Here is a 26,976-nt window from a genome sequence, read left to right on the forward strand (position 1 = left end):
TTGGTTTTTTATTTCATGGATGTATATTAAAGATGCACTCTTCACACATGAAAAGGAAGGGTACAGAGTCCCCCAACTTACCAACAGGTTATTTTCTGAAAGGCTCTCAGTTGGTAGGTTGAAATTTTAAAAATAATTGTTTTGTGCTAGACATAGCCTCACGTGTTTTGCTTAAATTACCCCACAAAAGTCGAAATCATGCTTTCCCAATGAAAATCAGCATCACTGCAGCACTTATAACAAGTTAAAACGGAAACATCAGTAAAGAGGAATCGGCCATATTTGCTTATTCGTCGAGAGTATTTATTCACTCCTTCCACAAATATCAATCGAGCTCTTTCCATATGCCAGGTGCTGTCTCCAAAGTTGGGGATACGGCAGTGAAAAAAAGAGACAAAAATCTTGAATGCACTTGGGGAAATCATGTTGGGTTGAACAGGAGGACTGAGCCTCGTGGTAATATTGAAGGGACTCCTGATTCTTTCCAAGGATTCGGGTGTTACTGGCACGGCTTCATTTCACAACCTCTAGGTCCCTTTCCCCGATAAAGCTAACCCACAAGCAGTATCCCTAGGCTTATCAGGCAATGTTAGGACTAAGTTTTGGCTCTCAAACAGAATGAAGGACGAGAAAGATGGAGGTTTTCCTGAGAATGCAAGAATTAGAGCTGCAAAGGAGGAAAAGAGAAAATGAGGCAGGAAGTAGGCAGCAAGGGAGGAAGAGGGGAAAGAGAGAGCAAGGAAGGGAAATGTGGAGTAGACTTTGCCATTTTGGAATTATCTGAAATTATCTGAGTTTTAAGCTGTGGAGAAAAACTTTAAGGCGATAAAAAATTAAAATAAAAAAAGGTAGATGAGGAAACCCCTGAAGAAAGGTGTTGGAACCAATTTCTCTGGTTCAGATTTTTCCTGCTGCAACTGCTTTGCAGACCTCTGTTTTCATATCTCATATGTGCTCTCTAACAACTCCTGTGGATGTAGCCTTTTGGCTTCTTCCTTGTTTCCCCACACCCCCGGCAAGCCTTTGCCAGGACTTGGATTTTGATTTGACTATCTTCTCTCTTTGCCTGTAGCCACAGGCAGAAGCTGCTTGTTTCCAAGCCTGGATCTAGCCAACCCAGGCAGGAGGTGCAACAGGAGACCAGTTCCTACAGTTCCCCAGGTGGCCACCAGATGGCACTGTCAGACCGTCTTACACCTACTTATGGGGGGGAGGGGAGAGGAGGGGGTTGGGATGTGAGTAGTTAGGACAGGTAAGTGTCTACCAGAAGGAGGAAGTAGGATCACTCTCAACAAGAAAAGTTCTATTTTTTTGTGTGTGGGGTCATATAAAATATTAGCAAGCCTGGAATTCACAGCCTCGTAGACTCCTATTCTTGAAGAAGTTGGTTCAGTTTTCCCTTCCATTCTTCCCATAGTCCTTACTTAAACAGGGAATTCTATCTTCAGGCTTAATTAAATCCAACCTTTCTTCTGCTCACATAAATAATATGGAATTCACAAAGATTATACCTGAGAGATTGAGTACCAAGGACATCTCACAATATTAAATAATCTCATAAGCACAGCATGCTTATTCATTCTAATATACTTAGTTTGACTTATACTGCATTTCCATGACGGGGGTCAGCCCACATTTGGTCCTTCCTGGAGGTACAAATTATATTGCATAAATTCCTATTTTAGAGTCCATTCTCAAGTCATGTCCTACACTAAGGCAATTATATTTACTTTTTGAGTCTCCTGGGTACCACCTGGTGAGACTTTTGAAGGCTAAAATCCACCAAAAGATGACTTAAAAATATGTATGAGTGCTCATTAAAGTGTCTGGAAATAAAATAAATAAACAAAAGTCAATAGTTTTTTTTTAAATCAATTAATAATTAGAAATATTATGAGAGGAAATAACTCTATTCAAGACAACAGTCAACTAAAATATCTAGTTAAATGTTTTAAATGCCAGAGCCTATATGAAGAACACATAAAATGCTACTGAAAGACCTAACTAAAACTAAAACTCAAGTGCCAATATTCCCTCAATTCTACAACTATATATAATTTTACAAAAATATGTATACAAAGAGTATACACACACACACACACACACACACACACACACACACAAATACGATTATACATTAATATTGGACAACTCTACTTGAAATTTCCAGCAGGGCTTTTCTTAATTTGACCAAATGATTTTTAAGTTCATCAAGTAAACATGGAAAAAACAAAATCTGAAAAAGAAGAAAACTGAAGGGATACTTATTCCATAAAAAAAAAAAAAAAGTATAAAGCCAGGGCACCTGAGTGGCTCAGTCTGCCTTTGGCTCAGGTCATGATCTCAGGGTTTGTGGCTTAGAGCTCTACAATGGGCTCACTGCTGTCAGCACAGAGCCCACTTTGCATCCTCTGTCCTTCTCTCACTCTGCCCCTCCACCGTTCATGCTCTCTCTCAAAAATAAATAAAATAAGAAAGAAAATAGTGTAAAGCCACAGAAACAAAACACAGTAATAGTTATTCAGAAATAGGTCAACTGAATAGAACAGAGCCGAGAAATAGATTCAAATATATAAGGGAATAATGTAAGAAAATGAGTCACTTTAAATCAGCAGTAAATTGGGTATGTGTTCTTGAAGTCTGACAACTGACTAGCAATGGGGGTAAGTAAAAATAAAACTGGCTTATCTTTCTCCTTACTCAAAAATAAATCCCAGATGGATCAAAGATTATCATGTAAAAAAATTAAACTCTAAGGCTACTATGAGGAAATATGGGTATTTCTGCAATCCTGGAAGGAAAATCATCATTCCTAACTATGATACCAAAGCTTAAAACTACGAAGTGACACAGTAATAAATTTTGGACAAAAATTTTATATACAGAATAAAAACAAATAAGTGACATTTAGTTTAAACTAAAAATCACTGTGTGCGGAGTTAAAAGTCAAACGACAAACTTGGAGTCCAAATAAGAAAAACTCAATATTCACAGATCTCTTACAGGTCAGTGAGAAACAGGCAAAACTATCCCCATAAAAATACTGAAGGGGTTAAACAAAGAAGAAATAGGGATATCCAACAAGCACTTGGAAATATGTACAATTTCATTCAGAATCAAAGAGATGCACATTTTGAAACGATGACAGAATTTTTGGCCATTTGTCAATTTTTAAGAAAGACAAAATCCAATATTGAGAAAGTGTTAAAAAAAAAAAACACGCACTCTATCATTTTGCTAGGAGGAGTTGCGACTGAGATAACCATTCTGGAGGGCTGTCTGGGAATTGATATACATCGGCATTTACCTCTCGGCTCAGCAATCAGGCTTCCAGGAATTTAAGAATATAACTGTACAAGTGCAAAGTGATAAGTGTGCAAGAATGTGAAGTAAACACATAACAGAGAGGGAGAAGCTGCAGTATAAATGTCTATCGATAGGAGGTTAAATTAGGGAGGATATGCATGTATATATAGATACATGGATAGATATGGATAGATATGGATATATAATGTAACCACTAAAAATTATCAGGTACTATTGACTGACATGAAAGCACACAAAAGTGGATAGAAAACAATGTCTAGCCCTAAAAGACAAGTAACAAGTATTAATTTTTTTATGTAAAACTAGGTGTGCGTATGAGTGAGTGTGGGTCAGTATGTGCGTGTATACTGAGAGGTCTAGAAGAAAATCTACCAACTATAAATGGCACTTTTATCTGAGTTATAGAAATTTGAGTAGTTTTAAATTTTTTCTTTTTCCTTTTTTTTTTTTTTTTTTTTGGAAAGAGAGAGAGCGTGTGCACATGTGAGCAGGAGAGGGGCAGGGAGGGGGAGAGAGAGAGGAAGAGAATCTCAAGCAGGCTCCACACCCAGCACAGAGACCAAAGCAGGGCTCGATCCCACCACTGTGAGATCATGACCTGAGCAGAAATCAAGAGCAGCTGAGCCACCTAGGCGCCCCTCTTTGTACTTTTCTATGCTAAATGTTTGTTAACCGTATATAAAAGGAAGGAAGGAAGGAAGGAAGGAAGGAAGGAAGGAAGGAAGGAGAAAAAAGAAAGAAAGAAAGAAAGAAAGAAAGAAAGAAAGAAAGAAAGAAAGAAAGAAAGAAAGAAAGAAAGAAAAGAAAAGAAAAAGAAAGAAAAGAAGGAAAGAAAGAAAAGAAAGGAAAGAAAGAAAGAAAGAAAGAAAGAAAGAAAGAAAGAAAGAAAGAAAGAAAAAGAAAAACCATTTTGATTCTGAGAATACAATAAAACATTAAGGAGGATTCTGTGATTCCTAAGTCACCTAAGTGATTTTGACAATACAGATGACCTGGTTCATAAAATCTTTAAAAAGCTGATAATTAAATCTTAGATTGTGTTATTTGATTAACTTTCCACAAGTGTTTTATTACATTCATAAATTCACACAAAGGAAACAGAACTCACCGGCATTCAAAATCCCATAATTAGTATATAAAGTAATACTGGCATTCAAGGAAGTGTTTGTCCAAATTATACATTCATTCTCCCAAATCTTTTATAGTATAAGTCTTACTTTTAGGATGGGGGGGGGCGGTGAATGAGGCAATCTAGATTGATTCTGAATATTCCCTAATATGCATAGTTAATATTTGTCATACTACCTTTTATGAACATTTATGCTCACTGTTAATTAGAAAGCAGGGTGCTTATAAAGCCTTCAGAATTTAACTTTAAAATGCATACAAATGTGAAAATACAGTAAATCTCAGAGACAAAGTCGCCAAAGTATTATATAATTGAGAAATGCATGCAACTCACGATAGGGGCTCTACTAAAGAAGGGGTTTGTAGAAAAAGAGGGTTAGGGAGTTATAATCTAGGGAGGGGGATTAGAAAGCAAATTAACTCTGCTGCCTGTCTTCCATTCTAACTGTATAGAAATTATAGATAATGGTTCTTCAATTAAAGGGCTTCTCCTGAGTTTTGCTGCTATAGAATAATAATTTAGGGGGTAAAAGAAACAGGATAGAACTACACGTCAGGGAACGTTAGGCTTAAAAAGGTTTTGCACATTGAGGACACCATTTCCACGAGAACTCTCCTCCTTACAGGTGAAACCCATAGCCTGTCTCAGTGGTTCCCAAAGTTGTCAGAATATCAGAATCACTGAGAAGTTTTTGAAACATACAGATTCCCAGATCGCCATCCATAAACTCTTTGTTTTTAAATTTTTTTAAAGTTTATTTATTTTTGAGGGGGGGGAGGGGCAGGGAGCTAGAGGAAAACACAGAATCTGAAACAGGCTCCAGGCTCTGAGCTGTCAGCACAGAGCCTGACCTGGGGCTCAGACTCTGAAGGGGGAGATCATGACCTGAGCGGAAGTCAAACACTTAACCGACTGAGCCACCCAGGTGCCCAACACAGATTCTCTTTCAAGAAGGTCTGGAGGCCCAAGGCTTTTTTGTATTTAGGGCTGTTCTGTTCTTTATCCCCACTACTGCTCTCAGAGTAGCCTACCCTTGTTCAATTACAGACTTCACTCTTGTATGAAGGACTTTACTTTCGCTATACATATTTCACCTTAATGGTTTGCTTCCAGTTTGGCCCAGCAAGACATCATGAATCACATCTCCATTATCCCAGCTGTTACTTCTGTCTCCCAGTTGTGTGCTACAGGCAAGTGAGATAAGCATGGTTTTTACGTCTTAATGAACTTGTGGATTTTTTCAAATGCACAGTATATAGCAGGGTTTTGTAAACCTTTCGGACAATAAGAAATAAGAACAAATATTTCTTATAAGAAATCTATTTTCCACAGTCACTCAGTACACAGAGACTTACGTATACAAATAAGAAATTGAGGCATACATATGTATACATATGTATGCAGACATAGACCTGCATATGTTTGTATATGAAATTGAAACAAAAATTTCACAATACCAACTTACCATTATAATTTGCAATTCACTCTCTTCCATGCAGATTTTTCAAATGTTGGTCTTAATGCACTCAACTGATTTCATGACCCAATAATAGATAATGACCCAAAGTTTAGTAATTACTGGCCTTCGACAGACATACGGAAAGGCGTTAAATATCACAAGTCATCAGGGGAAATGGAAATTAAAACTCACTGAGATACCACCAGCACCCATCAGAATGGTGACAATTAAAAATGATGATGACAATGATGGTAAAAATTGCAGTGCTAAGAGTTTTGTGAAGACAGGAAGCAACTGTCATTCCCCTACATTGCTGGTGGGCATATAAATTGATGCAGTAACTTTGGGAAGCTATTTTTTTAACATGTATTAAAGCTGATTTTAATCACACATAAATATATATATATATATAAATACGCTATATACACATATATATGTATATATAGGTTATACATAAAGCTTATATATATATGTGTGATATATATAATCTCCAGCAATTCTTCTAAGTATACTATGAACATTCATCAAAACACCAAAATACCTGCATAAGAATGTTCATAGCAGCACTAATGATAAGAGCCCCAAATGAAACCAACCCATTCCACAGGAATAAAATAAGTACAATTCTACAATAGTACAATGGGTATGTAAATCGTGGTATATTTATACAATAAAGTCTATAAAACAACAAGAGTGAACCAACCAACTACTGCTTAGTGCACCAACATGAATGATTCTCACAAACATAATATTGAGCTAAAACAGCGAGAAAAAAAAAAAACACACATTTCAAAAAAAAGGCAAAACTAACCTATAGTACTAGACACGAGAATAGTGGTTACCTTGAGGGGCCGGGGGATGTTAATGAGTAAAAGGGAGCCTAAGGAAAATTTAGAGTTCTGGAAATGTTCTACTTCTTTATCTGGGTGTGTTACATAAATACATCCACTCTGTAGAAATTAAGTGAGCTGTGGATCATGATTCTGCAGTGTTGGGAATATAAATAAATAAGGTTAACATTAAAAATTAAAAGTAAAATTTTAAGATCACATCAAACTTACCATTTGCCATTAACCTACATGTTGACCTGTTTTCTAAACTGCTTTATAATGGGGTTCCACTACACTTTTAAACCATTTTCATCAGTGTTTCCAGGCTGTAATTACAGTCAGGACCAGTAAACATTCTAGATTCTAGATTCCCCATTGTGGCCTCAGTATTGAGGAAGAAAACTGGGCGGAGGGGGCGGGCGGGGGGGGGGGGGGAAGAAAAAATACCAAAAACACCAATAAAATTTGGAAACGGAATAACAAAAGCTTTCTCTTTGAAAAAGTAAATTATAAGAAATGATAGTTCCCTGTAGGGAGAAAATTAGGCTTAATTAAAATAAAGCAAATCACTTAAAGCTAAAAGTACTTTTTAAAAATTCATCTATTGTATTGGTTTGCTGTCGTTACATAATTAATTACCACAAGTGAGTGGCTTAAAATAACACCAAATCAGCAGGTGTTCTCATAATTCTGTAGGTCAGAAGACTGGACACAGCTCCACTGGGTTCTCTACTCAGGGTCTCATGAGGCTGAACTCAAGGTGTCGGCTGGGGCTGAGGTGTCATGTGAAGAGAACTCTTGCAAGCGTTCATGGTTGGCAGAATTCACTTCCTGGATGCTGCAGAACTCATAAAGGTTGCATCTTCAAGGCCAGCAGGAGAACACCTGCTACATGTCTCAGTCTCTCTGATCTTTAAATCCTCTTTGCAAAGGGCTCACCTGATTAGGTCAGACCCGCTGATATTGAAGGGGAAGGAATTATACAGGGCATACACACAAGGAAAAGAGAATCTCGGGGCCATCTTACAATTCTGCCCCCCACTGATACTCAGTGATAACAGAAGCTAAGGATACAGAAAAATTTCCACCCAGTGAGCTCAACAGAGATCTATTTACTCCTTACTCAAGCTGACACAAACCTTCCACTGAGACTAATCTTGTCTGTACTCTATTGTAAGGCAATTGTTTTCTGCTGGATTTTCCATCATTCAATGCAAAAAAAAACCCCCCCAAAAAAACAAAAAACACCCCAAACATAAGTTTTCTCTTACCATCAACTCAATTTTTAGCTACCTAATATGTAACACTCTTTGTCTATCAAAAACTACCCAACAATTTTTTTATAATTACATAAAGTCATGAAAATAAATAATGCAAGAGATTAATAGTGACCCCTGAATTATGCTTGGTGTTTAATCACCTCAGTTGTGTCTGAACTTACACTAAAGTCTGAATTTTCCCACTGAAGAATCTTATTCCTCAGAAAAAGAGAGAAATGGAAAGGTAAAGAGTGAGCCAAAATGTTACCAACAACAATAAAACAAAGGAATGGCAAAAAACTTTAGTTAAAACTTCAAAAGAGTACAGGCAGGGAAAAAATATGTATTTTGTTTTATGACAGTGCTTAGTGGCTTCTAAGTGCACACCACCCCACAGAAGCAGTATTGAAGAAAAAGGGTAAGTGCATAAAATCCTTAAATTTCTGACCAGGATTTATTTGAAGTAAATTGAGGTGACGAGGAGCCATTGTAAGGTAAAGCCATGAAAAATCATCAACAAGGGGAGCCCTGACATATCGTTTTAGCAAAGGTGAGAAGGGGCACCAAAACTTGTTATCTTTCAAGGCACCGAGGTTGAAATGGGAAATACGCCAAGGTCCATAAGGTGGGTAAATCCTTAGCATGCATAGTGGAATGTGCTCTGATCGGGACCTTTAATGAGGATTCAGAATAAAGAACAGTCCTCCACTGAGGCCTTTCCACTCAGCTGCAGTGAAGTCCAGTCTCCCCCAACTCTACACCCTCCCCCAACTCTACACCCTCAGGCTACAGAAAAGTAGATACGATGAATAGCTTAAAGCTTAAAGCGAGGAAAACAACTGCTATCGAATGAGGCAGAACATCAAGGTGAATTCAACTACATGATGTCAGAACAAACATTAAGATTTAAATAACTCACATTAAGAATGAGCCAAATGGGAAAAAAATGTTACAGCATCTATACAAACATACTACAATAATAGCAGTGAAAGAAGAAAGCAAGAGAACACACAAAACTGTTGAAAAACCAAATCAAAAAGAGAGCATACCCTTATATTAGAAGCCATCTTCTTACAAACACTTTTCATTGTAAAAGACCTCAGTACAGCTGACCAAGTACAGCTGACCTTTGAACAATTCAGGGGGTAGGGGTGCTGTCCCTCCATGCCATCGAAAAGCCATATTAACTTTTGACTCTCCCAAAACTTAATTACTAATAGTCTACTGTTGACCGGAAGGCTTCTGGATAACATAAAGAGTTGATCAGCACATATTTTTTTACGTAATATGTATTATATACTGTACTCTTAGAAAGTAAGCTAGAGAAAATAAAATGTTAGGAGAATCTCATAAGCAGAGAAAATACATTTACAGTATGTACTGTCTTAATTTTTAAAAACCCATGTATAAGTGGACCCACGCAGTTCAAACCAGTGTTGTTCACATATATACGTAATCACTAAAGCAGAGACTCAAAGATGAGAGGTTGAAAACAGCAGAATGAGACAGAAAAAGAGACTGTCATTAAGGGAATAAGTTGAGGTCAAAACACCACCAGTTCAGGTCTAATAGATAAATCAGAAGCAGCTAGGAATAGAATAAACACACTTGAAAAGCAGATCACTGGCATGAAATGAAGGCTGAAGGTAAAATAAAACAATGCAGAGGGAAAAATTTATTCATGGAATTAGAGGGAAGATGATAGACAAGGAGGACACACAAAGATAATACAACAGAAGGATAACTGGTGCTCCCAAAGAAAAGAACCCAACAAACAAAATGACAACAACAAAATGTAAGTAGAGGTGCAAAATGTAAAAAGTACACAGGGATACAACATAGGATATTTTCCTTAAATCCATGAAAGAGGTTAACGTCATGATCAGAGGGAGACACAACACAGCTGGAAAAAAATGGCATAGAATTATCATCAACAAGACCTAGCCAGGTAAAGTTATTGAACTTCAAGACACGGCAAGATGTGGGGCGCCTAAATGGCCCCCCAGTTAAGGGGTGGACTCTCGATTTCAGCTCAGGTCATGATTTCGCGGTTTGTGAGATGGAGCCCCACTTCGGGATCCACGCTGACAGGGCACAGAGCCTGCTTGGGAGTCTCTCTCTCCCTCTCTCTCTCTCTCTCTCTCTCTCTGCACCTCCCCCGCTCACATTTGCACTCTCTCAAAATAAATAAATAAACTTAAAAAATAATAAAAATAGGGACGGTTGGGTGGCTCAGTCAGCTGGGCATCCGACTTCAGCTCAGGTCATGATCTCACGGTCAGTGAGTTCGAGCCCCACGTCAAGCTCTGTGCTGACAGCTCAGAGCCTGGAACATGCTTTGGATTCTGCCTCCCCCTCCGTCTGCCCCTCCCCCACTCGCACTCTGTTCTGTCTCTCAAAAATGAGTAAACGTTTAAAAAAATTTTTTAATAAATAAATAAAAATAAAAATAAATAAAAAAAGACATGGAAAGTTGTATGCAGGCATCTACAATGTAAAAAGAAATTAAGAAATGTCTGAAGGGAAAACAATCAGGCAGATTCAAACATCATCATTCCATAATGGAACATAACACAAAAATGCCTAGAAAGATGTGAGTGTGCTGGGGCGCCTGGGTGGCTTGGTCGGTTAAGTGTCCGACTTTGGCTCGGGTCATGATATCACGATCTGTGAGTTCGAGCCCCGCGTCGGGCTCTGTGCTGACAGCTCAGAGCCTGGAACCTGCTTCAGATTCTGTGTCTCCCTCTCTCTCTGCTCCTCCCCTGTTCACGCTCTGTCTCTCTCTGTCTCAAAAATAAATGTTAAAAAAAATTATTAAAAAAAGAAAGATGTGAGTGTGCAATAACGTTATACCTATTATTTAATGTTACAAAGTCAACAAGTAGACATTCCCAAACATGAAAGAATTTGGGGAATATGGTACCCATAAATTCATTTCGGGGGGACGGGGGATAGGACAAAATTCATCAACCAAAGGATGAATCAAAATGAAGAGAACCAAAGGAACCATGATTATCACTGAACCTGTTTAAATGTAGAACGAACACCTGTGGGAATTATATTAGAAAAACAGAATGTATATCTTACAAAGTAAAAATAGCAGAAGCCACAAGAATCAGGAACTGAGGAAAGTGGTGTAGGATACAGTGTTAGAAGACTGATCGCCTCAACTTTCATAGTAGGGAACAACTAACACTGTCTATAAAATTTTAACATATAGTTTATATAAATCCAACTTCTTGATGGTTGCATATTTTTGCCTTATCTTCATGTAATCTTTGAGGAACTAATAGATCTAAAATTATAGCCCTTACTTCAGGTTTTTACTTCCTTCATTTTAATTTTATTTTTCTTTTAAATTCAAGTAAACTGTGTTTTAATATTTTGTTAGAATAACAGGCATAATGTGATCTCCTTCTTATAATTTTTCCCTCTGTCAACTTTCTGCCTCTCTGTCTGCTGAGTCAGTCAACAAGAGACTCAGCAATCCTTCTAAGTGAGTGGAATTATAAAGAGACCTCAAAACGATACTCACAAAGTGTTAGCACTTTTTTTTTTTCTTCATCTGCACAGGGAGAGTTTAGATGATTTGCTCCTTCCTTGTGTTTTTTACAAATGCTTGAAATATTTATGCTGAGCATATATAAGTTGCACAAAATTAAATTATTTCTCTAAAATAATGAAAGGCCTTTTTCAAAAAAAAAATTATGGTTTCAGCCGGTAATTTCATTCACCTGCCAGTTGGTCCTTCTTTACAGATCCCTCTATAAACTTGGCAAGTTTGGGATTAGCTGCTGATTTAGCCATACTCAATTTCTCAGAAAATTGTGCAAATTATCTTTGCACTGTAAGTTCTCATTAACTTCTTGAAATGTCAAGTACATCTTGGGAGGAAGCCAGTTCTGGGCATCTTAACAGTCTAATCTCCTAACGAGCTGTGGTGGACTACAGGGGGCTACATATTCTTTGCCACTCTGTCTTTGAGAGGTAAACTCTTCCCCTTTACTTTATTCTGGGCTAGGCTTGTGACTCATCTTTTCCAGCAGAGAGTGGGGCAAGTGACGTGTGACTTCCGAAGCTGTGCCTTACGAGATCTGTGGCTTCTGCCTTCACAGCTTGGAAACCTCCCTTTTGGAAGCCCACCACGCTGCTAGGGAAGCCCAAGCCAAGCATGTTAAGAAGGAGAGCACCGTGGAGAGGAGCACGGAGGAGTCAGACACGTGAGGAAAGCTTTCTTGGATCTTCCAGTCTGGCCCAGACAGCAGTTGGGTCCAACCAAGTAAATAAGCCCTTATGATGCCATTTTGTGTCAATGAACCACCCACATGAACTCCCGATCACAGAATTAGGAACAGTAATCAATAAAATAAAGTTACAGGGTGGTTTCTCATTCAACAACAAATAACTGAGACAGAACACCAATGCCATATTCTAATTAGCACGTGATCTCAGAAATTGTACTTGCTGACAAGCACTTCACCTCACTCTTGGCATCAGCAGCCCCTAAAAGTGAGCCACAAACTCACTGGTGTTTGAAGCAACTCCAAAATTCATTCTACGCCTTCCTTCACTTGGACTCCAGCTTAACTGATTCATTTGTTCAATCAAAGAATGTATCCTGGGTACCTACGACACGGTAGGTACTGTTTAAGGACTGGGAATACAGTAGTGAACGAAAGAGACAAAAATCCACGAAGCTTGAATCTAAAAAACCAAACAAGTGAACAGACAAAAACAGAAACCCAAGGATAAATAGAGAGAACAAACTGGTGGTTGCCAGAGGTCGGGGGTGGGAGAGGCGCACGCTGGAGGGATAGGCGAAATAGGTAAAGGGGATAAAGAGGTACACATTCTGTAACTTTTCAGATCCAAAATAAGTAAGCCATGGGGGAGAAAAGCACAGCACGAGGAAGAAAGGCAATAATATTGCAAGATCGCTGTGCAGGGACACGTGGTGAGCACACTCATGGTGGTGAGCGTCGCCTCATGTTCCGAATCGTCCAATCGCTATGCTGTGTGCCTGAAAATAATGGGACTTGGTGTGCCAACTATACGTCAATATAAACAAACAAACAAACAAATAAATAAGTGGAATTTAAAAAAAAATCTATGAAACTTACAACCTGGGGTGGGGCAGAGAGATCATAAATAAGTAGTATGAATATACAATAGGTCAGAAATGGTGTAAGTGCAATGGGGAAAAACGAAGCCGGGGAGGGGAACAGAGAGTGGAGGATGGGCTGGGGGCAAGCTGCGGTCCAGGTGTGCACTGTGATCACTGAAATGCGGTGGCAGACTGCCCAGCCTTCCTTGAAAGGCTCCCGGCTCTTCACTTGTGTGGCACCGCGGTCACCGGTTTCTCTACCTCAGGCTGCGTGGAGAAGCACCGTCCCCACATAGCGGCTAGATGACATTCAACGTCTGGATAAAAGGAAAACAGTTTACTTATTTCTGTTTTTTAAACGTTTATTTTTAAGAGAGAAGGACGCATGCACACACAAGTCAGGTAGGCACAGAGAGAACCCCAAGCAGGCTTCACGCTGTCAGCACAGAGCCTGATGTGAGGCTTGAACCCATGAACCGTGAGATCACGACCCGAGCCGAAATCAAGAGTCGGACGCTCAACCAACTGAGCCACTCGGGTGCCCCTAAAATGAAAACAGTTTAAACCCTGCATCAGGCAGATCTGGTTTGAATTCTGGCTCTGTCCTTTTTACTAGCTAGAGTACTCTGAAAAGGATACTCAGCCATCCCAAGCTTCTGCTGCCTCACATGTGACAAAGGGGGAAAGAATGGAGTCACTTTGACGGTTAATGAGAAGGTACATGTGAAGTTTTCACACCACCCACTATCTAACAGACGCTCAAAAAATAGAGCTGACTTCCTTCCCTCAGAACCCCATTTTAAAGAAAGGAACTGGCAAGTAAGCCGGCAACCAGAGTTGATCCCAAAGGAGAGGAAGAGGACTATAATACAAAGCATCTGGGAAAGGAAGAGCAGAGGGTGGTTATGCCCCACATACGAGAGCTTGGCAGGGCAGGACAGGGTTCTGTGGGACTTGTTGGTATGAGGGCTAACCGGACTTGAAGTGGGCAAGTGGCAGTATGAATAGCGAAAAGAAGACAGAAGCAGAAGGTACTATTGAAACAGAGTAGATAGCACTTAGAAAATGATTTAGCAAGGACTGGGTGGAAAACCGGACTAAGGGAAAGGAGGAGTTGAAGAAACTCATCAGTTTTCCAGCCAGTCAGACCGGGAAGAGGGTGGGCCATTATCTGAAATAAGCCATTCTCAGCCTACAGCGACCCACCTCCCAGCACAAGAGGTCTCTGAGACAGAAATCGAGGGGATTATCGATGACCTCTTCAGACCCAGGGGACATTGCTCCAACCGCGTCATACTCGACAGCTATGCAGCCCTCAGCATGTATTCACTGGCTGCTTCTTGGAACTTCCCTTGGTTCAGTACTGACCCACTCTCCCAGCTCTCTGGCCCACTCTTGCCCAGTCTTCTTGGCTGCCTTGTCCTCTACTCTGGGGCCCTTAGGTTTTAGAATTCCTCCAGGCTGGGTCCCAACCCCACTTTCCTTCCAACTCTGTATTCCCTAGTTGTGCTCATCCATTGCCAGTGCTTTAAAACCCTCTATTGGCTGCTGATCCCAGCCCAGACTTCCCCATGGAGCTCCAGACTCACAAATCCAGCTGCCTCCTTCACATCTCTACTTTGATTATTTCTAAACCATCTTATGCACGACTTCAACAGACTTTTTTAAACACCCTCATGGGTCTAGCACCATCTCAACGTGTCTAGTCATCACTTCCACAACCTGAGCCTCCTTCTATTTTCCCAACTTAGTGAATCCACCTAAGGTTATGGTTCAGGAACCCTGGGAGTCATCCTGGACTCCTTCTCATTCGTCATTTCCCCTGCATATTGGCCCAGTCCCGCCTATTTCACCTCCTCAGTAGCTCTAAAACCTACCTACTTCTGTCTCCACTGCCACCATTCTGGAATCATTATCTTGCCATGCATTACTGCAATGGCCTCTAAATTGGCCTCTCATACCTATTCTTCTCCTTCCTAATCCAATCTCCTCCTACATCCAACATGATCTTTTCTTTTTTTAATTTTAATGTTGAATATGTAACATCTTCACATACTTAAAAAATTAAAATAAGAGTGTATACTGAGAAGTCCCTTGCTTCACATCTTGCCCCATCCTCCTCACCCCCTCCACCCTGTATGTGTATCATTTTTATTAGAATCTTTCGTACACTTCTACCTTTTCTTTGTACAAAGGCCAGCAAATAAGAATATGTTTCTTCTCTTCAACTTTCTTATATATAGAACAGCATACTGGATATACTGTTTTGTTCATTGCTTTTTTCACTTAAAAATATATCCCCGAGATACTTTTACACTGGTGCATCAAGAGCTCCCTTGTGCTTTTTTTAGAGCTGAATAGCATTCTATTGTGGGACTTTGCCATCATTTATTTATCCAGTTATAAATAAATAATGGTATAAATAAATTCTAATGGTATCCACAACATTCATACTCGCCTGTCCACCAATCAGAGCCAAAAAGAAATCCACACTTGAGATGCAAACACCCAGGCAGAAAAAAACACAAAACAACACCAGTGTCTTCCTTGTGATGTCAACTCTCAAACTCAGTGGCCACCTGTCCTTCGGTCGGCCTTTGAAGAAAGGGGAGGACGTTGTTGGCCAAGTCTGGTATTCAGCTACTGACGATCCCACTGACAGAGCAAAGAGCTGATGTTTCTTTCTACAAGCCAAGAATACTGCCATTAACTGGAGTCTGGAGCCTAGTTTGCAAAAAGCCTGCAATGGCTCAGGGTGTGTGTCCCTGAGCCATCCTTGCAGAAAAGACAAGAAGACAGATTTCTTCAATGTAGCTCAAGTTGCTGCACTATTTGAATGTAAGCATTATTTTCCTCCTACTTCATGAATATCATACTCGACAGTCTAAACTCAACAATGTTCGAGTTTTTAAAAAGCACATAAAAATATGGCATCTAGAACTCTGGGGAAGACGTTTATTTCTGTATTTAATACTTTGATAACACCATTTTCCTTTCTTAAATGAATTGTATGGAAAGTTATATATTAAATTTACTCTGTGTTCTCTTTCCGATTTATTACCATTGATAATTAATTTGCCCATTTCCATTTATCTTCCTCCAAAGCAATCAACTAGCAAATATATTTTAATCTTGAAATGCATATTATATATGCATAATTTCAATGTTTTCTTTCTGAACTAGATGGCTTATCTGCTCTAGGCCTATCACAAATGTTCACATATTTCCACTGAAATAGAATATAAACCGGCACATACTTATCAAAATGTATTTTCTGGTTTAAGTTTTAGCATAATAAGCTTTGGACCTTATAAGTACCTATACAAAATATATACTTTAAAATAATTATGAGAATGAATGAACAAAAGAATTTTTAGAATTAGAAAATCAATTATATAATATATTCCAACCTAGAAACATAATTTTAAAAATTAGATTCTAAAAACTAAAGGAAAAATAAAACAGTAACAACCGAAATTGTTGGCAAAATAACAAACACCAAGAGTGAGTTTGTTGAACAAAATGAATAAAACTGAAAAGACCCTTTGTAGACTATTAAATGAGAAAGGGATGAAAAGAGAAAAAAGAAAGAGAAAGAATATCGCATTTAAAAAGATCAACAGCTTTCAAAGTAAACTAAAGCCTAAAACAAAGATTTGTTTTAAAAAGAACCTTTTGGTAAGAATGATAAATCACTGCTTGTATAAAAACAATATTTAGGAAGATAATTGAAAACTGCTTACAAAATTACCATAAAATAATTCAAAAACTCCTAAATTTAGACAGAATTAGAACAAAGTTCTGAAAACAAAAGTGCACATTGTAACAGCATAATTTTTGTTCTGATCTGCTTAATAATCTTAGTATCTACTTATCCACCTTAAAAAAAAAAAGCATACAGGCATCAGGTATTTTGGTTGGTTACTTATTCTCTTCTTTAGTATTAATCCTTTATTCTCATAGCCTTTCAGTATTTTTTCCTTAAAATGATATTATTCTACTAGGTTGAAATCGTATTCAGTACTAGCCGCTGACATAAGCCAACATAGTCTAACCACTTATATGTCTTCCTCTTAGAAACACAAGATTTTTCTCCTCTTCTTCCTTCCCCTTTTAGCACACTTAACCATTAAAAAACCACCACAACTTTAATCCAGATACCCTTCTTCCCCTTAGCCCCTTTTTCCATGACGTATTTTACATGAAGGCAAAACTCTTCCAGAAAAAAAAAAAAAATCACAGCTGATAAGCTTATTTTCTACTCGTATGGGGAAAATTTTATATTTCTTTTATACACGTCTACCCAGAAACCCAACCCGCTTTGTGTGAGTTTAATGAAATATGGCATCTACTTTTCCTTTTATCCCCAGAATGATTATGCTAAAAGACTAAGAAGAGAAAAAATAATTCTGCCTCATATTTTCCTAGCATTTGAATACTACTAGCTAACATTTACCGAGCACGCAAAACGCCAAGCTGTGTTATAAATGCATACTTACGGCTTTGGATTCGGTCCTTGCAACCCTATATGGTAGGGATTAGCCACATTTCACAAATGGGGAAAATGAGGCTCTGAGAGGTTAACTTACTCTCCCAATGATTTCACATGGCTAAGAAAGCTCAAAACTGGATTTCAAACAGCTTTTTTTTTGTCTGACTCCAGAGCCTCCTCCTAACCAATACATATTTTCTACTTAATCATTTACAAGTCACATCTGTCTACGTGCCCTCGTATAATCCCTCTTTTTCCATTTATGTTGGAGAATCATTGCAAGTCTAGTTGGAAAGAGCTTAGAAGCCCGAACTGACTCAATTCAGAAATTCCCATTTAGAACATCCCAAGCTTTTGGTTAAACTCAGACATTGTTGGAAAAGTCATAGCAGCTTAAAGCAAACAGCTATGCTGTTGGATAGTCACATGTGTTTAAAAGTTCTACATTTGGTACAGGACAAATGTGCCTTTCGATGGTTCCCCTCTGTGGGTGCCATTCTTTTAGAGCAACTGAGAATAATTGTCAACCTTTTCCATATGACAGCTATTCAGATGGCTTCAGACATTTATGATCCCTTTTCACTCTTCTGTTCAGTTAGGTCTTTTCTATGGAGATGACAGAACCCTGAGCTCAAACAGGAGTGAAAAAGAAGGCAAATATAATGGCTTATGAATAAAGAAAGTTAAGATTATGTTTCATGCATGTCTTGATCCAGGGCTCAAATGATGCACTAGAATCTGGGTTCCCTGCAATTCTCATCTCTACACTCAACCACATGGCTCCATTCTCAAACTCAGCATATGGCAATATGGCTGCCAGCAGCCACAGAGTTATATTTTGTAAGGTTCAGCCTGATTCAAAAGTGTACTCTCTCCCAGCAAACCCAGAAAAGTCTTTTTTTGTTCGTTTTTTTCATTTTATTGTCTCTGATTCATTCACATGCCCATCCCTGAGCCAATCATACAGGTCCGGAAAACCACACCCTTCCCACCCAATGGCCAAGTTGGGGTAGCATCCACTCCCCCTGAAACACACAGAGTAAGAATAGGGTGGGGTAGTTTCCCACTAAAATAATAGTTGTTACACACACCTTCCTTCTTTTCAGTAGAATTTGTCAGCAACCTTACAGCATGACTACAGAAGTGAACTCAGGACTCCAAATGTGTCTGAATCATCGCAGATGACATAAAAAGAGGAATCGTTTTTTTTTCTTCTTCACATTTTTGTGTTATATTTATAATTCAAGTTTATATAATTATATTGATAATTCAAAGCATTTCTTCTTTGGGGAGCTTAGGTGGCTCAGTTGGTTAAGTGTTCGACTTTGGCTCAGGTTATGATCTTGCATTCGTGAGTTCAAGCCCTGCGTTGGGCTCTATGCTGACAGCTCGGAGCCTGGAGCCTGCTCTGGATTCTGTCTCCCTCTCTCTCTGCCCCTCCCCCACTTGCACTCTGTCTCTTCCTGTCTCAAAAATAAGCAAACACTAAAATAAAAAAGAATTCAATGTATTTCTTCTTTTTTGGAGTTGTTCTTCTCTTAAGTACTGAGCCAACTATGTCCCTAGCCTAGTCCTTAGGGAGACACTATTATACAACAGTATCTCTTATTATGACTTCTGCACTTTTGTCTGACAAGTTTATAATTTGGAGGCTGCTTCACCTGAATTTTGTTATAGTGTTGCATCAGTTACATTTGGCTGGGAAAAACATTTTCAGAAAACCCAGCTTCAAATGACCTAACCAATGAAAATGATTTATTGTAGCCCCAAACAAGAAGTCACAAAGTAGGACATCCCTGAGACAGTTAATTTGTCAGCCCGACAACATCATCAGGGACTGGGTTTCCTTCCAGCTTTTGAATCTGCCATTCTCAGTGTTCAGACGCAGCAGCTCCAGGGACCTAATATGGCTACTGCCATGCCAAGCATCACACACAAACCAAGACCAGTAGAGCTGTGGCAGACCAACATACCAGTCCTTCATAAGCATTTTTTTAAGTTTATTTATTTATTTTTGAGAGAGAGAGAGCAAGCACAAGTGTGGGAGGGACGAAGAGAAGGAGAGACAGAATCCCACGCAGAATCCACGCCATCAATGCAGAGCCCAACGTGGGGCTTGAACTCATGAATTGTGAGATCATGACCGGAGCCAAAACCAAGAGCCGGACACTCAACCAGCCGTGTCACCCAGGTGCCCCATAAGCATCTCTTTTTAAGTGTCATCTTTCCCAAGTGGCCTCCTTCTCAGAAGCCCTCTGCCCACAGCTCACCAGCAAGAATAGGTATATCACATACCTATTCTCAAACCAACTGCGGACAGAAATGTAAGACTGCCCTGAATGGTCTGGTGAAACAAGGCAATGGGTAGAAGAGGGAAGACCTGGACAAAATAGGTTCTTTTAACCATGTGCTTGGGTAGGTAGCAGAAAAAAAAGAAAATCATCCATCACTGAGAAATAGATCTTATTAACATATTGGTGTTTTTCCATCCAAACTGTTATTGTTTCTTCCCCTTTTCTGGTTGCTTCCTTTAAAATTGTTTTATTCATTTGTCTGACAAGTATTTATTGAGGACCTACTATGTTCCACTACTGTTTAAGGCAGTGGAGATTTGGTACTGATAAAGGCAAAGAAACAAATAACTTACATGTTCTTTTCAGGCAGTGTTAGGTGTTTTGTGGATGAATTTTAAAGGGTAAAGGGGGGTACAGTGGGATGGAATGAGATAGTGAGTTGAGAAGAGGCCTGAGCAGAGTCCTGACAGAAGCGAGTGTGTGAGTCACCTGTGGGTCCAGGGAAAGCAGATCCTACGTGCAGAGGCCCTGGGAGCAGCACTAGGCCATGCTCACAAAGGCAAAAGGGTCCGAGCAGCACGAAATGCTAGCAAGAAAGGAGATAGAAGCCACTGATTGGCAAAGTGGTCAGCAACCAAACCTTATGGGCCTGGCGGCCATTATGGAGCCTTGGGTTTTAGTCCAGGTAAAGTGAGAAGTTACCAAAGAGCTGAGCAGTGCAGACAGGGCCTGCATTACATTTTTAATGGTCAGCTGGAACTGCTCTGTGGAGAAGAGACCTATGTGGAGACAAGATTCTAGGAAGCAGATTCTTCAAGATTCTGTGACAGCTTTTTAAGTTCATTTTTTCCTCATTTACAAGAACAATGCTTCTTATTCACCAGCTTTCTCCTGTATCTCTGGGAGTCTGTTTCAATTACTTGCTTTAAACCAGCACCATCCAAGAATGATACGTGAGCCACAAACGTGAGCCCCATATCTTTTAAATTTTCTAGTAAAAAAAAAAAACAAAACAAAACTAAAAAAGAAACAGGTGAACTTAAATTTAATAACATACTTTATTTAATCCATATATCCTAAATATTATCACTTCTACACATAATTTTTAATGACAGATTTTACAGTCTTTCCTTATATAAAGTCTTTGAAATCTAATGTCTATTTCACACATACACAGCACATCACAATTCTTGCTAACCGCCTGTCAAGCTTTCAGAAACCACATATGGCTTCTGGCTACCATCCTGGACGTGCAAGTTTGGGACAATAGTTTCCACCTGTTCTTTATTCCTTCTAATGTGTCCCTTATGCTGTTTCATGCCTTTAATATGTGACGACTTAATTTCATAAATGTTTTCATTATAAAAGGTCTGACCCACTTTAATTTCCAGTATCACTCAGATCTGTTGGATGGACCTTGTGTCTCATTCTACTGCCTCTTTAGAGGCACTTCTTAGGGCCGCCTGGGTGGCTCAGTCAGCTAAGCATCTGACTTCAGCTCAGGTCATGGTCTCATAGCTCATAGGTTCAAGCCCCACTTCAGGCTCTGTGTTGACAGCCCAGAGCCTGGAACCTACTTTGGATTCTGTGTCTCTCTCTCTGTGTCCCTCCCCTGCTTGTACTTTGTTTCTCTCTCTCTCTCTCTCTCTCTCTCTCTCTCTCTCTCAAAAATAAATGAACATTAAAAAAAAATAGATTCACTTATTTTCAAATACTTTAATTCAAATACATACTCACATATATGTATGCTAGCCAGCTTCAGTTCAGGAAAAACAAAATGCTGGAAATCTTTATAGCTTCAACTAACTAAATTCTATTAACCTTAGAAAAGTTGTGAAACTTAAGTATTTTTTCTTTCTCTTAAATTTGTGACCTAAATTTGATGTAATCATATAAGTAATTTCATAAACTTCATACCTCGCACATCACATAGCAGTTTTCACATAGGTTGAAAGCACACAACTTCTGAAAAAATCTTAATCGACGTTTAAGCAGAGTAAAATAAAATTATCAGTTATAAAATGCTGATTAGCTAGAACACTTAGGGAATAAGATGATTTTGTTAATTGAATTCTAAAGTTAATGTTTGCTCCTTATTGTGAAAAATCTTTCTAAAATATATTAGGCAGATTTCCATTAATGAAGTATAGTCTGCTGCCTATAACAGATTTTTCTTTGATGACTCCAGAAGTTATGCAGTCTCAGCATTATTATTCTGAATAATAGCCATCTATGTGCAGAGATACAAAGGAAAGAAAATCCAATTATTTAAAGTCTTAGTTTAGTTGAGGTCTAGCCAGAACTCCCTATTGCATGGCAAAAGGGAACAATTATTATTTTTTTTTAATTAATTTATTTATTTATTTTGAGGTAGATGAGAGAGAACGTGCATGAGCAGGGGAGGGGCCGGGGGGGGGGGGGCAGGGAGAAAGAGAGAATCCCAAACAGGCTCCAGGCTGACGGTGTGGGGCTGGAACCCACAAACCGTGAGATCATGACCTGAGCTGAAATCAAGAGTCAGATGCTTAACGGAGTGAGCCACCCAGGTGCCCTGAGAACAGTTATTCTTGTACAGAATAAGTGAGGGTAACTAGCTAAGAATGCTTTGGGCTAAATATAATAACCTCTCCAAAGTGGGATGTGTTTTCCTCTGGAGGAGTCCTGAATAGCTGTGGTGTCTCTACCATGCCATCAGGAACACATTCTTCTAAATTCCCAGTTTTAACAAACTTATCTTGGAGCCTTATGATGGCACCTATCAAAAAACAGCATGCCATCCATGTTCTAGGCTAGAAGGCAGGATAAAGGCCAAAAGGCAAAAAAGATAAAGCTAACCAAGTCTTGCCATATTTGAGCACTTCTCCAGGAGCCACCCCCAAGAACTTGATAAGTCTCAGTCCTACTGGCCAGGACGGTGTAACCTGACCACCACAGCGCCAAGAGAGGCTGGAAGAGAAGTATTTCAAATGGAAGCATTACCATTCTAAGCAAAACCAGAGCTCTGGTGATCAAGAAAAACAACAGAATGGGTTTGGAAAAAGTAACCAGCCGTCGCACACAAGGGAATTACGGCATAATTGTGGAGAAAGGGGAATTGGCTTCCAAATTCCCTACGTCTCATGGGAGTGGGTCGGGAAGTGAGCAGAGAGCATCAGTACAAGAGGACACAATTTGTGTTGACAAGTAACCATGCCGCTTCCTGACCCTCCATCCCAAACCACATGTGTCTCTTGGTCTCTTCCCCCTCAGATAATGTTAGGCTCCATGGACACTTCCAAGTATACAATTCCATACTGTTCTTTCCTCCTCCGTTGCCCCTGAAGTGGATTCTAACTAGGCAAGCCATGGACCCCAGGGGACAAGGACGATGGCATGTCTGTCTGCACCAGCCCTTTCAGTTAGCAGGGGAGACTACTGGACATGCTGAGTAGCAATGCACTGAAAGCAAAGTCTCACCATGTGGGCTGCTCAAAAAGGACTCCTTTAAATGAATTGGGGTCCCACAGAAACACAAACTGGATATGTGCCCTCTACCTCTATAATTAACCCAGGCCACCTCCACTTGCCTACACCCACTGCCTCTCACACTGGGCTTTCCTGTTTCTTCCAGCATCCAAATGTGGCTCCATACCTGGACAGCCATTGTCTATGTGATTCGGGTCATGACACTGGTGAAGGGCCAGTGGGGGGCTGGGGGGGATATTAAACATGCCACTTGATGGTGGCGCTGCCCTGCACAGCCCTTAGGAGCAGTCCCTGAGGAAGTGTGTATGCCTCTTGAAGGTGTTTAAAAAGAATTCCAGCAAAGGTAAGCTCTCTTCTTCCATTGCCCCTCTTTGGAGCAGAGAATGCTGGACCAGAGACATTAGGACAGACAGACAGAAGAAGGACCGACACCATCAGGAATAACAAAATCAAACGCTCTCCATTTCTAAATCTGCTGAGAAATAGAATCGGATGTGATTGCAGGAAGTGGTCAGTGTTTTATCCCAGGAAGAAGACAGCAAGACACGGACAAGGTTCTCCGCGCCCTAACCCCCTGCCATTTGCTCCAACCTCATTGTAGGGTACTCCTTTCCTATACCTGTTTTTTGTGTCTCACATACTGTATTGGCTCAAAGAAGCTAGCTTCTGTTGTCATAAAAAAAAACAAAACACTCCGAAGTCCCAACAAATTTTTTTCACTCATGTCACATCTTCCATGAGTCCAGGTAACTCCTCAGGCCAGCTCTCCTCCATAGCGATGGCTAAGCAGTACCTCTCTGTGTCAAGCCACGCTTCCATGATCCCGTGGCAGGGAAACAGTATCTGGAGACTCCACACCCACAGCTGAATACTCAACCATTTCCACTCACATCCCATTGGCTAAAATGTATTATATGGCGGTGACTAACCCCAGCGCGGTGAGGAAGTCGGTCCACAAGAGCAGAAGAACAGATGGAAATACTGCTGAGCCACACGAATAACCTACCACACCTTCCATATTATCGTTTCACCTCCACCCTTTAGCTCCTCAAAGTGGCTTCTCTCCATAAGATGCTCCACCCCCACCCTTTCCTTGGTTAACTCGTATTCCTATCAGTTTTTCCTCACCCTCTAGGCCTGCACCCAGGCTATTAGAACTCTCTGCTCTCATTACACTTGCCACATTATTTGCTTATCTTGACTCACAAAATTACACACTTGTAAAGGCCTACTACTTGTGTTTTGAAAATTCAAGTATGGACCTCATTGTGTGGCACATGGTGAGGGATTCCAGAATGTGTGGTAAATGATTAAATGAATAAACACGTAGCAACCTAGGAAGAGCCAAGAACAGCAAGAGCACAATGTCACAGGGGAGTGGAACGGACAGACCCGCATCCAGTATGAAGGTCAGCCATCATCAAGAAGGACAGAATCAAACTTTCCACATTTGTGAATCTGTAAAAGTAAAATCCAATGAATTATGGGATGTGATTTTGTTTTTGTTTTTGTTTGGGGGGGGGGCGTTGGTTTTGTTTTGTTTTGTCCCAGCAAGAGAATGACAGAGCCCAATGCCTAGAACATTATTTCAGGCTTCTATCCTTCATAAGAACACCATTGGTTTGAGGAAGAAAACACAGAAAAACAAAACTCTCTCACAAGAAATCAATGTTCTACAATGTATGTGGCTTGAATTTAAAGTTGTTTTTTTTTTAAATTGAAGTATGACTAACATACAGTGTTATATTAGTTTGAGGGAAGCAATACAATGATTCAACAATTCTGCACATTACTCAGTGGTCATCACGGTAAAGGTACTCTTAATCCCCTTCACCTATTTCATCCGTCCCCCACCCACCTCCCCTCTTGCAACCATCAGTTTGTTCTCTATATTTAAGAGTCTGGGTTTTTTGTTTGTTTGTCTTTTGTCTTTGTTCATTTGTTTTGTTTCTTAAATTCGACATGAATGAAATCATAGATTTGCCTTTGTCTCACTGACTTATTTCACTTAGCGTTATACGTTCTAGCTCCATCCATGTTGTTGCAAATGGCAGATTTCATTCTTTTTTTTTTATGGCTGAAAGAACATTCCATTGTGTATATATTCCACTTCTTCATCCATTCATCTATCAATGGACACTTGGGTTGCTTCCATATCTTTTTTTTATAATGTTTTACATTTATCTAGTTTTGAGAGAGAGCGAGAGAGCACGAGAGGTGTAGGGGAAGAAAATGAGGAGAGAGAGAGAGAATCTCAAGCAGGTTCCACACTATCAGTGCAGAGCCTGACATGGGCCTCAAACCCACAAACTATGAGATCATGACCTGAGCCAAAATCAAGAGTCAGAAGCTTAACTGACTGAGCCACCCAGGTACCCCAGGTTACTTCCATACCTTGGCTATTGCAAATAATGCTGCAATAAAATAGGGGTGCATATATCTTTTTGAGTTACAGTTTTTGTAGTATTTACGTGAATTTGGGTGGTGGAATCACTGGACCATATGATAATTCCATTTTTAATTTTTTGAGAAAACCTCCATACTGTTTTCCACAGTGGCTGCACCAGTTTGCATTCCCACCAACAGCGCAAGAGGGTTCCTTTTTCTCCACATCTTCACCAACACTTGTTTCTTATGTTTTTATTTTAGCCATTCAGAAAGGTATGAGGTGGTATCTCATCACGGTTTTAATTTGCATTTCCCTGATGATAAGTGATGTTGAGCATCTCTTCACATGTCTGTTAGACATCTGTATGTGTTCTTGGAAAAAATGTCTATTCAGGCTCTCTGCCATTTTTAATGGAATTATTTGTATAGCATTGAGTTGTATAAGTCCTTTATATATTTTGGATATTAACTCCTTATCAGATGTGTCATTTGCAAATACCTTCTTCCATTCAGTAGGTTGTCTTTTTTTTGTTGGTATTTTCCTTACTGTGCAAAGGAAACACAAAGAAAATGCTTATATCTATGACGTGTGGCTTGAAATTTGAAAGTTTTTAAATTTTTCTCCTTTTTTTATTAGAAAGTAATATGGGACCCAAAGCAAAAATTTAAAATAATACAAAATGACCTGAATTTAAAAGCGGGAGCCTCCCCATTTCCACCCTAGATCCCTAATACCACTCTCAGAAGTAATCACTGTTAACAGTGTATTCTTCCAGAAATCTCTATGCATATTATATTCCTACATGTTGATATATAATCTTTTCAAATAAACAAGATCATATTCTACATATTCCACAATTTGTTCCTTTTGCTGTACATTTGGACATCTCTGAATCAGGACATATAAACACACCTCATCGATCTTAAAGCTAAGAGTGAGAATAAAGAATTTGAGCCAAACCCCTAACAAAGAGGCCACAACTTTTTGGAGTTTTAAATATATCTTTCAAATAGAAAGTCTTCAAGGCATTGTCCTCGATAAACAATGAGAAAACAGAGTTCATATTCCACAGAAAAGCCAAAAGACATCAGAAGGGTAATAATAAATGGTCAGCATTATTGTAACTATTCATCTTTTAAGTGAAGATAAGAATCTGAGAAAGTAAATGTTTTACTTTCCGTAGAAAATACTCTGTGTGTGATTCTATTGGAAGAAGAAATCTGATTTC

The 26,976-nt window shown here is 39.4% G+C and overlaps 1 protein-coding gene across 18 annotated transcripts in view; it reads right to left on the reverse strand.

Moving 5' to 3' along the window:
* The window catches only part of HTR7 (5-hydroxytryptamine receptor 7), a 139,628-nt gene that overhangs the window by 66,641 nt on the left and 46,011 nt on the right, over positions 1-26,976 (reverse strand). The gene's annotated exons all lie outside the window — the stretch shown is intronic.

The sequence above is a fragment of the Felis catus genome, chromosome D2, assembly GCF_018350175.1.
Source record: "Felis catus isolate Fca126 chromosome D2, F.catus_Fca126_mat1.0, whole genome shotgun sequence".
NCBI classification, from domain to species: domain Eukaryota; kingdom Metazoa; phylum Chordata; class Mammalia; order Carnivora; family Felidae; genus Felis; species Felis catus.